This window comes from Zootoca vivipara, chromosome 2 (assembly GCF_963506605.1).
Source record: "Zootoca vivipara chromosome 2, rZooViv1.1, whole genome shotgun sequence".
Taxonomy (NCBI): domain Eukaryota; kingdom Metazoa; phylum Chordata; class Lepidosauria; order Squamata; family Lacertidae; genus Zootoca; species Zootoca vivipara.
Window position 1 is genome coordinate 10,553,813 of NC_083277.1, and position 12,023 is coordinate 10,565,835.

General features: G+C 43.0%; 1 pseudogene; it reads right to left on the reverse strand.

The window, feature by feature from the left end:
• Window positions 1-1,459: 1,459 nt before the first annotated feature.
• The window catches only part of LOC132591589 (zinc finger protein 729-like), a 41,604-nt pseudogene continuing 31,040 nt past the window's right edge, over window positions 1,460-12,023 (reverse strand).

Below are 12,023 nucleotides of genomic sequence, written 5' to 3' on the forward strand. Positions count from 1 at the left end.
GGCCCCTCCCTTGACACCAAGAGGAGCTCCTCTTCAGGGGCTAAAAGCATTGGCATGGAGGTTTGATTTTTTTTGTCAGGACTGCATGGAAGCAGAGAAGGAAAGGTAACAGGGGCGTACCCAGGATCAAAACTGGGGGGGGGGGAGCCATGGTCGTTCAGGTTGTGACATTTCAGCACGGAAAAGGCGAATGAAACTAAAAATTTAAGAATATTATGTATAATTATATATAATTATAGCAGTGCTTTATTACGGTCATGGGCGTACTCAGGATCAAAACTAGGGGGGCACACCAGCCACGCCCCCCACCCCCAGCCACCCGATTGGTGGGCTGGCGATGACGTGGCCGGGATCCCCCAGGAGGCGTGGTCAACGTCCACGCCCCACAGAGGGGAGGAGGCCATTTCCAGCCATTGCCGAGGCGGCACACGGAGCCACCCGCACTTGCGCTTCTGCCTCGCCTGCTCCTTTACCGGCAGCGGTGACTAAAATGAGGCAGCAGCAGCAAAGGATTAAGAATTCTTAATTGAAGAATTGGACATTAGGATCTTGTAAGTACAAAAGAGGTTAAAAAATTTGGATTCGGAATTTCAATAATTGGCCACGGGGGTTGATTGAAAAAGGAAATTGAGCGCCTCCATTGAAGTATCATGATGCAGTAAGCTAACCCCTAGCTGTGAAGGGGAAAGGAAGCTTTCAATTTACCGAGAATTTGACCTAAAACTCTTCTCCTGGAGCAGGAAAAAGGGAGAAGAGTGGATTATATTAAATTTCCTGCAAAACTTTGAGGTATTTAAAGAAAATCCCTCTGGACACTGGATCTGGGTCCCTGGGGGGAACAGTGAATGGATTTTGTAATGCTGGAAAAACAAAAACTGGATTATATCTGTAAGATTGTGTAGTGTGAAGTTTAAATGAAATTTGAAATTGTATTAAAGATTTTGGACAAGGATTTTTGACTTATAAATAGTATCAGGAGATGAAAACCAGTTTGGACTTCAAAATGGTATTTGAGGCTTGGAAATTAGACCTCTGCCATTTCCTGTTTGGCAACTTGCAGCTTTCGCATGAAATCTGAGACTCAAAGATTGCTCTAGACATAATACAATCACAAGACTTAGACTGTATACTTTTACAGCTTTTGGATATCAAAAATGAGCTGGATGTGGCGAATAAACTGCTGCATGAAAATAATGGACTGGGAAAAGGATTGACAACATTGTACTATGCAGAGGAACAAGAGGACCAACCACAAATTTTAGACAATGTTTTGGAATCTAAGGAATTTAATGACTTTACAGAAGAGGAGGAAAATGACTGTCAGATTGTTCCACAAGTGAGAGATGTGAAACAGGGTATAGGTTTGACATTAGGAGTCCTCAAAAAAGGACCAGAGTGGGCGGTTGCCATCCTAGTGAGAGGAGGTGGGCAAGGTGCACAGTGGAACTTGTTTTTAGAGAGAGAGAGAGAAGAGAGGGTGGAAGGTAATGTGACATTATAATTAGAAGGTTGAGATCCACAACATGGGAAACAGGTGGAGAAATGAAAAGACAGCAGAAGATGTTCAAGAAATTTTGGTGGAAGTGTTGGGAAAAGGTGGGAGTGGGGTAAATGATGCAATATTTATGTTGTTGGATTGATTTGCAAGGTCCGAAACTGGTATGACATATGGAATTCGCTGTTGCGCCTGGGAAGCCTAGATTCAGGAGAAGGGGGATGAAATAATTTTAAAATGTGTAAATGTAATTAGAAGACAAGAGCTAATATTAAAATTGTGATTCATTGATGGTAAAAAGAGTAAGCAAAGGGGAGATGTAAAACAGAGAATAATGGAAAATTAAAAATTATTAAATTGGGAAAGGTTAATTAAATGTTAAGTGAATATAATTGGTATTTTTAGAGAGATAAGAATAGGAAAGTTTAGAAAGAAATTTATTAAGATGATATAAGATAATAACGTGAAAACTGCCTAAACAATATCAGAATATGGACTCAACGTGGGGGGGAGTTGAGGAAGTCTATGATGTTATGGTAAATGATAGGAATTATATGCATTTTTTTTCTTTCATGCTTTTTAAAAATACTTTTTATTTATCTTTTTATTGTGCATTTATGAACAATATTGTAGCTATGGATAATTGGCATGAAATATCTGGGGTTTTTTGTTTGTATTTTATAAAATCAATTATATATATATATATATAAACAGTTTTAAAAGGAATCCCAAATGAACATTTAAAAGAGAGACCTTTTCATTCAGCTGGAAAAAACTATCTGCAAAAAGGTCTTCAATTGATTATGCAAAGTTCAAGTAATGAGTGCCTGGAATGCTGATCTACAAGACAAGGGCAACCCATCATTTTGGCAGTGAAGAGCGGACCTCTAAATGCAACAGATTCAACACACACCTTGAGCATTCCATATTCACACTCTCTCCCTGTTTATCTAGCAACAAGCTGCCACTTATTTTATACATTTAGTATATGTGACCTTCCTTACTTTAATACATACTAATTTACGTACAAACACTAGAACATCTCACACATTCCATGCATTTAAAACAGCTTTCCCCCTTTATGAGATTCTTGATGTAAGTAGTGAACCCTGAGTGGAACACTCCATACATTTATATGGGTTCCCCTGTGTGCATTTGCTAATGAATATGAAAGTCTCCATTACCTCTGAAGCCCTTTCCACATTCAATAGATCTGTAGTTTTCATCATGTGTGAGTTAGCTGATGTTTTCTAAGGTAACCATTTGGACTAAAGCTTTTTCCACATTCAATACATTTAAATGGTTTCTCCCCCATGTGACTTGGTTGATGTATTCTAAGGTCTCCACTTCCACTGAAGCTCTTTCCACATTCAACACATTAAATTGTTTCTCCCCTGTGTTGAGTTCGTTGATGTATTCTAAGTGTTCTACTTTGACTGAAGCTCTTTCTACATTGCATACATTCAAATGGTTTCTCCCCCGTGTGAGTTTGTTGGTGTGATCTAAGTGCTCCACTTCCACTGAAGCTCTTTCCACATTCAATACATTTAAATGGTTTCTCCCCTGTGTGAATTCGTTGATGTATTCTAAGGTCCGCACTTTGATTGAAGCTCTTTCCACATTCAATACATTTAAATGGTTTCTCCCCTGTGTGAGTTCGTTGGTGTATTCTAAGGTCTCCACTTTTACTGAAGCTCTTTCCACATTCAATACATTTAAAGGGTTTCTCCCCGGTGTGAGTTCGTTGGTGTATTCTAAGGTCTCCACTTTGACTGAAGCTCTTACCACATTCAATACATTTAAATGGTTTCTCCCCCGTGTGAGTTCGTTGGTGTGATCTAAGTGCTCCACTTCCACTGAAGCTCTTTCCACATTCAATACATTTAAATGGTTTCTCCCCTGTGTGAGTTCGTTGATGTATTCTAAGATGTCCACTTTCATTGAAGCTCTTTCCACATTCAATACATTCAAATGGTTTTTCCCCCGTGTGAATTCGTTGATGTATTCTAAGATCTCTACTTTGACTGAAGTGCTTTCCACATTCAATACATTTAAATGGTTTCTCCCCCGTGTGAGTTCGTTGATGTATTCTAAGTGCTCCATTTATGCTGAAGGTCTTACCACATTCAATACATTTATATGGTTTCTCCCCCGTGTGAGTTCGTTGGTGTGATCTAAGTGCTCCACTTCCACTGAAGCTCTTTCCACATTCAATACATTTAAATGGTTTCTCCCCTGTGTGAATTCGTTGATGTATTCTAAGTGCTCCACTGGAACTGAAGCTCGTTCCACATTCAATACATTTAAATGGTTTCTCCCCCGTGTGAGTTCGTTGGTGTGATCTAAGTGCTCCACTTCCACTGAAGCTCTTTCCACATTCAATACATTTAAATGGTTTCTCCCCCGTGTGAGTTCGTTGATGTATTCTAAGATGTCCACTTTCATTGAAGCTCTTTCCACATTCAATACATTCAAATGGTTTTCCCCCCGTGTGAATTCGTTGATGTATTCTAAGATCTCTACTTTCACTGAAGTGCTTTCCACATTCAATACATTTAAATGGTTTCTCCCCTGTGTGAGTTCGTTGGTGTTTCCTAAGGTCTCCACTTTGACTGAAGCTCTTTCCACATTCAATACATTTAAATGGTTTCTCCCCTGTGTGAGTTCGTTGGTGTATTCTAAGTGCTCCACTTCCACTGAAGCTCTTTCCACATTCAATACATTTAAATGGTTTCTCCCCTGTGTGAGTTCGTTGATGTATTCTAAGGTCTCCACTTTGATTGAAGCTCTTATCACATTCAATACATTTAAATGGTTTCTCCCCCGTGTGAGTTCGTTGGTGTGATCTAAGTGCTCCACTTCCACTGAAGCTCTTTCCACATTCAATACATTTAAATGGTTTCTCCCCCGTGTGAGTTCGTTCATGTATTCTAAGATGTCCGCTTTGACTGAAGCTCTTTCCACACTGCATACATTCAAATGGTTTCTCCCCCGTGTGAATTCGTTGATGTATTCTAAGATCTCTTCTTTGACTGAAGTGCTTTCCACATTCAGTACATTTAAATGGTTTCTCCCCTGTGTGAGTTCGTTGGTGTATTCTAAGTGCTCCACTTCCACTGAAGCTCTTTCCACATTCAATACATTTAAATGGTTTCTCCCCCGTGTGTGTTCGTTGGTGTATTCTAAGTGCTCCATTTATACTGAATATTTTACCACATTCAATACATTTATATGGTTTCTCCCCCGTGTGAGTTCGTTGGTGTATTCTAAGTGCTCCACTTCCACTGAAGCTCTTTTCACATTCAATACATTTAAATGGTTTCTCCCCCGTGTGAGTTCGTTGGTGTATTCTAAGCGCTCCATTTCTACTGAAGATCTTACCACAGTCAATACATTTGAATGGTTTCTCCCCCGTGTGAGTTCGTTGGTGTATTTTAAGATGTCCGCTTTGACTGAAGCTCTTTCCACATTCAATACATTTAAATGGGTTCTCCCCTGTGTGAGTTTGTTGATGTTTTTTAAGTGCTCCATCTTTAGTGAAGTTCTTACCACAGTCAATACATTTGAATGGTTTCTCCCCTGTGTGAGTTCGTTGATGTCTTCTAAAATGTCCACTTTGACTGAAGCTCTTACCACATTCAATGCATTTAAATGGTTTCTCCCCCGTGTGAGTTTGTTGGTGTATTCTAAGTGCTCCTTTTATACTGAAGCTCTTACCACATTCAATACATATAAATGGGTACTCCCCCATGTGAGTTCGTTGGTGTATTCTATGTGCTCCACTTTCACTGAAGCTCTTACCACATTCAATACATTTAAATGGTTTCTCCCCCGTGTGAGTTCGTTGATGTCTTCTAAGATGTCCACTTTCACTGAAGCTCTTTCCACATTCAATACATTTAAATGGTTTCTCCCCCGTGTGAGTTCGTTGATGTATTCTAAGATTTCCACTTTGACTGAAGCTCTTTCCACAGTCAATACATTCAAATGGTTTCTCCCCTGTGTGTGTTTGTTGGTGTATCCTCAGTTTTCCACTGTGACTAAAGCACATCCCACATTCCATGCATTTAAACTGTTTCTTTGTTCTTCCCAATGAATTCACAGGTGGCTCCATAGAATTCTGATCTGTTTGGGAGTGGGGAGGAAACAGAATCCTGTTAGATTTTCAATAAAGACAAAAAAGGAACCGAACACACATCAATCCCAATCTGCACCTTTTCTTATTTTAACACCGTTTCCTTCTCCACTGTCCTCTCTATGTTCCAAAATTTTAGAAAAGCATATGAGATAATGGCAAGAGCAACCGAAGACCACTCCATTCACACAATAAAGCAGCACCATTTTATCATACAGATATAGGGTGGAATTGGCTTCTTAGACATATCTCTGTATTTTTCTTTTTCAAGTGAGGAAATGATCTCAGACTCGAGTAGAAGTCTCTCATCTGAGAAATAATTCAAACTTAAGTGTTATTATGTCAAGTGTAACTGTAAAAATATTGCAATATATTAGAACATAAGAAGAGCCTGCTGTTCTCACAAGGGCCAACCACATGCCTGTGGGAAACCAGCAAGAAGATTTGACCACAAGAGCCCTCTGCCTTCCGGTGCTTTCCGGAAACTATTATTAAGAAGTATTATTGCTTAGGACTGCGAAGGCAGAGCGCAGACAAGTTATCCAAGTTGCTGGCCGTAACTGTCTCCTGTAGGATTGAAGTCCATAGATTAACTATGCTTCTTTTTTTTTCATCTTTAGAAGCCCTTAAAGGCTGATAAATGTATTATGGCCTAAGCTTTTGTGGGCTGCATTCGGACAAAGTGAAATCTTGAAAAGGAAAGCTGGTGCCACTATAAACTTGTGTGTCTCTTTGTTGGCTTTGTGTACACATTTTGAAATTTGTACCAAGTTTGTACCACAGTATCTCCAAGTAAGCTTAGAGATGGATACAATTACAGGGGTGCTATACAATATTATACCTCTCAGACACAAACCCAGTCTGTAACATTGGCAAGTTTACACAATTCGCTTATCCTTCTTTTTCCAAGCCCTCCCTGCACACAACTGTGCAAAACATGTTCATAAATTCAATGCTTCTGTGTACACTGATGGCACGCAAAACCTCATGTGGAAGAAAACTATGGAAGAAATTCAGTATCGTGCCATGTCGATCATTCCATCACAGAAAGCATGTCAGCTTCCTAGAGATGGTTCTCCCTCTTCTTGGCTTGACAGGCATATGTCAAGAATGCTTTGATGGTGTTTCCTGTTTGGCAGGGGGTTGGACTGGATGGCCTTTGTGGTCTCTTCCAACTCTATGATTCTATGATTCTATTATTCTCTCTCCATGAATTTAACATTGGAACTACTTTCTGCTTAGAGGCTGATCATTGGGCTCTCTTCCCACAGCATCCTTCTCCAACTTGAAGCGTCCTGGAAGTTGTTAGACTACAACTCCCATCATTCCATTGTCCATGCTGGCTGTGGGTGAGGGGAGGTGGAAGTCTCATAATGTCTGGAGGGTACTGTGTTGCAAAAGGCTAACTCAGAGGTTCTGGCAATCCCATTGTCTGAGAATTTCAGGCAGGAGAGAGGAAATGGCTTCTGCTGGATCCTCTGAAAATTGCAAAAGCACCCAAGGAACCAGACCCCAACCCAGACCCAGACCCCAACCCTTACCCAGAAAGCAGGTCTCTTCTTCACTCTCTCCTTCAGCCCTTGCAGAGAGATGGATGTTCTCTGTGTCCAAGGGATCCTGCTCAGACTTTGGGGACTTAACCACATTTTCCACAGGCCACCATTCCTGGAACAGAGATCAGGATGCAGATTAGGACATCAGGAAAAGCTCGAGAAGCTGACTAGCAGAGACCCTGGGTGTCAGGAGTCCAGGCTGTCGGCTTGATAACACAGTATGCAAGACATAATTAACTTGAAGATTTATTGCCAAACAAGCATAGAATCATAGAATCATAGAGTTGGAAGAGACCACAAGGGCCATCCAGTCCAACCCCCTGCGAAGCAGGAAACACCATCAAAGCATTCCTGACATATGGCTGTCAAGCCTCTGCTTAAAGACCTCCAAAGAAGGAGACTCCACCACACTCCTTGGTAGCAAATTCCACTGCCGAACACCTCTTACTGTCAGGAAGTTCTTCCTAATGTTTAGGTGGAATCTTCTTTCTTGTAGTTTGAATCTGTTGCTCCGTGTCCGCTTCTCTGGAGCAGCAGAAAACAACCTTTCTCCCTCCTCTATACATAGCTGCCAAGTTATCCCTTTTTTTAAGGGATTTTCCCTCATGCTGAATAGGCTTCCTCGCGAGAAAAGGGAAAACTTGGCAGCTATGCCTCTATATGACATCCTTTTATATATCTGAACATGGCTATCATATCACCCCTTAACCTTCTCTTCTCCAGGCTAAACATACCCAGCTCCCTAAGCCATTCCTCATAAGGCATTGTTTCCAGGCCTTTGACCATTTTGGTTGCCCTCTTCTGGACACGTTCCAGCTTGTCAGTATTCTTCTTGAAGTGTGGTGCCCAGAACTGGACACAGTATTCCAGGTGAGGTCTGACCAGAGCAGAATACAGTGGTACTATTACTTCCCTTGATCTAGATGCTATACTCCTATTGATGCAGCCCAGAATTGCATTGGCTTTTTAAGCTGCTGCATCACACTGCTGACTCATGTCAAGTTTGTGGTCTACCAAGACTCCTAGATCCTTTTCACATGTACTGCTCTCAAGCCAGGTGTCTCCCATCCTGTATTTGTGCCTTTCATTTTTTTTGCCCAAGTGTAGTACTTTACATTTTTCCTTGTTAAAATTCATCTTGTTTGCTTTGGCCCAGTTGTCTAATCTGTTAAGGTCATTCTGAAGTGTGATCCTGTCCTCTGGGGTGTTAGCCACCCCTCCCAATTTGGTGTCATCTGCAAACTTGCTCAGGATGCCCTCAAGCCCATCATCCAAGTCATTGATAAAGATGTTGAATAAGACTGGGCCCAAGACAGAACCCTGTGGCACCCCACTAGTCACTACTCTCCAGGATGAGGAGGAGCCATTGATGAGCACCCTTTGGGTTCGGTCAGTAAGCCAGTTACAAATCCACTGAATGGTAGCATTGTCTAGCCCGCATTTTACCAGCTTCTTTACAAGAATATCATGGGGCACCTTGTCAAAGGCCTTGCTGAAATCAAGATAGGCTACATCCACAGTGTTCCCTTCATCTACCAGGCTTGTAATTCTGTCAAAAAATGAGATCAGATTAGTCTGACATGACTTATTTTTCAGAAACCCATGTTGACTTTTAGTGATCACAGAGTTTCTTTCTAGGTGCTCACAGATTGTTTGCTTAATGATCTGCTCTAGAATCTTTCCTGGTATTGATGTCAGGCTGACTGGGCGGTAATTGTTTGGGTCCTCTCTTTTCCCCTTTTTGAAAATAGGGACAACATTTGCCCTCCTCCAGTCTGCTGGAACTTCGCCTGTTCTCCAGGAATTTTCAAAGATTATTGCCAGTGGTTCTGAAATCACCTCTGCCAGTTCTTTTAATACTCTTGGATGTAGTTCATCTGGCCCTGGAGACTCGAATACATCTAAACTAGCCAAGTATTCTTGTACTACCTCCTTACTTATTCTGGGCTGTGTTTCCCCTGCTGAATCATCTGCTCCATATTCTTCAGGTCGGGCATTGTTTTCCTTTTTGGAGAAGACTGAGGCAAAGAAGGCATTGAGGAGTTCTGCCCTTTCTCTGTCCCCTGTTTGCATTTCACCATCTTCTCTTCTAAGTGACCCCACTTAGAGGAGTGGGGTCTAATTGCTCTCCGAGGCAATTAGCCTCGGAGAGCTGACGTCGAGCATCCATCAAGTACACTCAAGTTGACCCTTCTGAAGAATCCTTCTGGCGTCTGCAGAATATACTGAACCTATGACCCTTGCGTCTCTTGGTTTGTTTTCTGTCTAAACCCTTCCCATTCGTCTACTCTTTGGCCTCATTGGGTCAGCTGCTTCCTCTTCCGGTGAAGGAAAGCTCCCTCCCTTGCTCTACAAGCCTGCCTGTGCCTGTTGAGAGCTTTGGCTTTGTTGCAGCCTGCTTCCAGCTATCGTGTTATCTAAATTCCTTTCAGTGTCAAGAGGAGTGGGAGTCTGCAGCTGTCGGCTCTCAGCTGCCTGAGAGAAACATGAGCCTCTCTGTTGCTGACTGCTCTCTAAGTCAGGCTGTACTTCTAGGCTTTGGGCTGGTGTGTTCATGACAGTGGGTGAGTTAATAATGTTAAATAGCTTTTGGACAGAACTGTAGGCCACTATCCTATACACGCTAACATGGAAGTATGTCCCTGTGAGGAGTAACAAGTAACCAAAGAGTTAACTGTGTACTGTAGCACCTGACCACTGAGGAATATCATGTTACAGAATGTACCAGAAGTGTTTCTGTATGTATCAGTTGGTTTCGTTTCTGCCTGGGAGACGGTCGCAAGATGTCTGCGCTCTCACCAGGTTGTTTGTTATTTTTCTCTCTAGAATAAACTTAAGTAGTTATTAGAACACCTTGGACTCTGTGTGTTCTTAAGAGGCTTTTTATCCAACGGCTATACAAGCTTTCGCTGTGTGAGAAGAAGAAGAACTCTGCTGTGTGTGTGATTTACTGCCAGCCCGGGTCTACGGAGCAGAGGCGCTAGAGAAAGCGCGCCGGGCAGGTAATTAGTGGCTCCTAATTGAGTCATAAACAACTCAACGGAGCCCTATACCCGTCACAGGTTATGGATCATAGAACCTAATCAATCACCAAAGCAATAAAAGGTGATTGCAGCTGTAAAAGCCTTGGAGAAAGCCGGTGTAAAGAGCTAGCTGGGAGAAACCTGTTGTTTTGCAGTCGGCAATTAACAGATGCACTCGCTAGCAGAAAGACCCTGGACCAGAGGCTGGGATCCGCAGTCTACCCGGAGGAGCAACGTCAGCTATTCTGAGTGAGTACACGGACACGGAGCCCGGGGGTGGACAAGATGGCGGAGCAGCTACAGGAGTCATTTGTCGTGCCGTTCCAGAGGTTGAATGGCGACAACTATGCAGAGTGGAGAGAAAGGGCCAGAATGTGGTTGCTAGGAAAGGATTTATGGACTTGTGTGTTAAATCCTCCAACCCCTGTCGCTGATAATTCAGCAGCTGAAGCACAGAGGTTTGCAGCAGAAACCAGAAAAGACAATAAGGCTTTATGTGCCATTGCCATGAGCTGTGATGCTACGCAACTGCCCTATGTGCAAAATGCTGAAAATGCCAAGCAAGCCTGGGACAGTTTGGAAAGGGTCCATCAGAGAAAAACAGCTGGACCTAAGCTGCATGCTATGAGGCATCTCTTTGAGTTGAGACTGAGACCAGGGCAACCCATTAAGGAGCACATTGCCAATGTGATTGATGCATTCCATAAGCTGCAGCGGCATGAGCTTGTGTTTAAAGAGAAGGAAAAAGTTTATATTTTGCTGTCTAGTTTGGGAAACGCCTATGAGCATTTGTGCTTAACGTTTGAGGCCTTGCCTGAAGCTGAACTCACGATTGCTTACGTTTCTGGGCGTTTGGCGGATGAGGAACAGAGACGCCAGAAAGAATCAGCTGAGAAGGGGGGCCGTGGGCGCAGAGAAGCCAGTGGGGGTGCAGTAAAAAGCACTGAGGAATCCACTGTGAGTGCGTGCGCAACAAGGCTTTGTTATCGGTGCCAGCAGCCTGGGCACGTAGCGAGATTTTGCCCAGCTCCGGAAGCAGCCAAGGTCACTCAGCCAGGTGCCAGGCAACCCAGCGGACGTGGTCGTGGGACCAGCCAGCAGCGCCGAGGCAGAGGACGTGGGAAAACTCCAGATAAGCCTGTCAGCCGTCTTTCTGCTGCCTTAGCAACGGTTCGAAACAGAGGACAGGGCAGTTTCACTTTTATTATCGACTCAGGCAGCACCCATCATCTTGTACCGCCTTCAGGACAGATCCTGAACTGCAGGCCACTTGAAGATGAAAAAAGCCTGCATCTTGCTGATGGTTCTTCTGGAACAATTAAAAGCAAGGGTGTTTTTTATATGCAATGCTTAGACACTAACCTTGATGTTTATGTTGTACCAGGCATGGAGAATGGTCTTTTAAGTGTGTCTTGCTTATTGCGTGAGGGCTTTGAAATAAGTTTTGCCAATGGTGTTTGCAAAATTGCCAGAGATGGGGCTGAGCTGGTAAGTGTTACTGTTGGGTCTGATGGTCTGTTTGTCCTAGATGGGAGGGGGCAAGCAGGTGGAAGTAACACTGGTGATGCTCAGGCTAAAAGTGCTAATACCCCAAAGGGCACAGAGGGCGCTATCCATAAGGATTGTATTCATGCTTGGCACCGTAAATTCTGTCACATGTCTTTTCCTTATGTGAAAAAAGCCCCTGATTTTGTCAAAGGTTGCAGGTTCAAGCCATGTCAAAAACACCTGCAATGCCGTGCATGTGCGAAAGCGAAGACGAAGAGATGCTCTTATCCTAGGTCTGAGAGGAAGAGCACAAAGCCATTTCAGTTAGT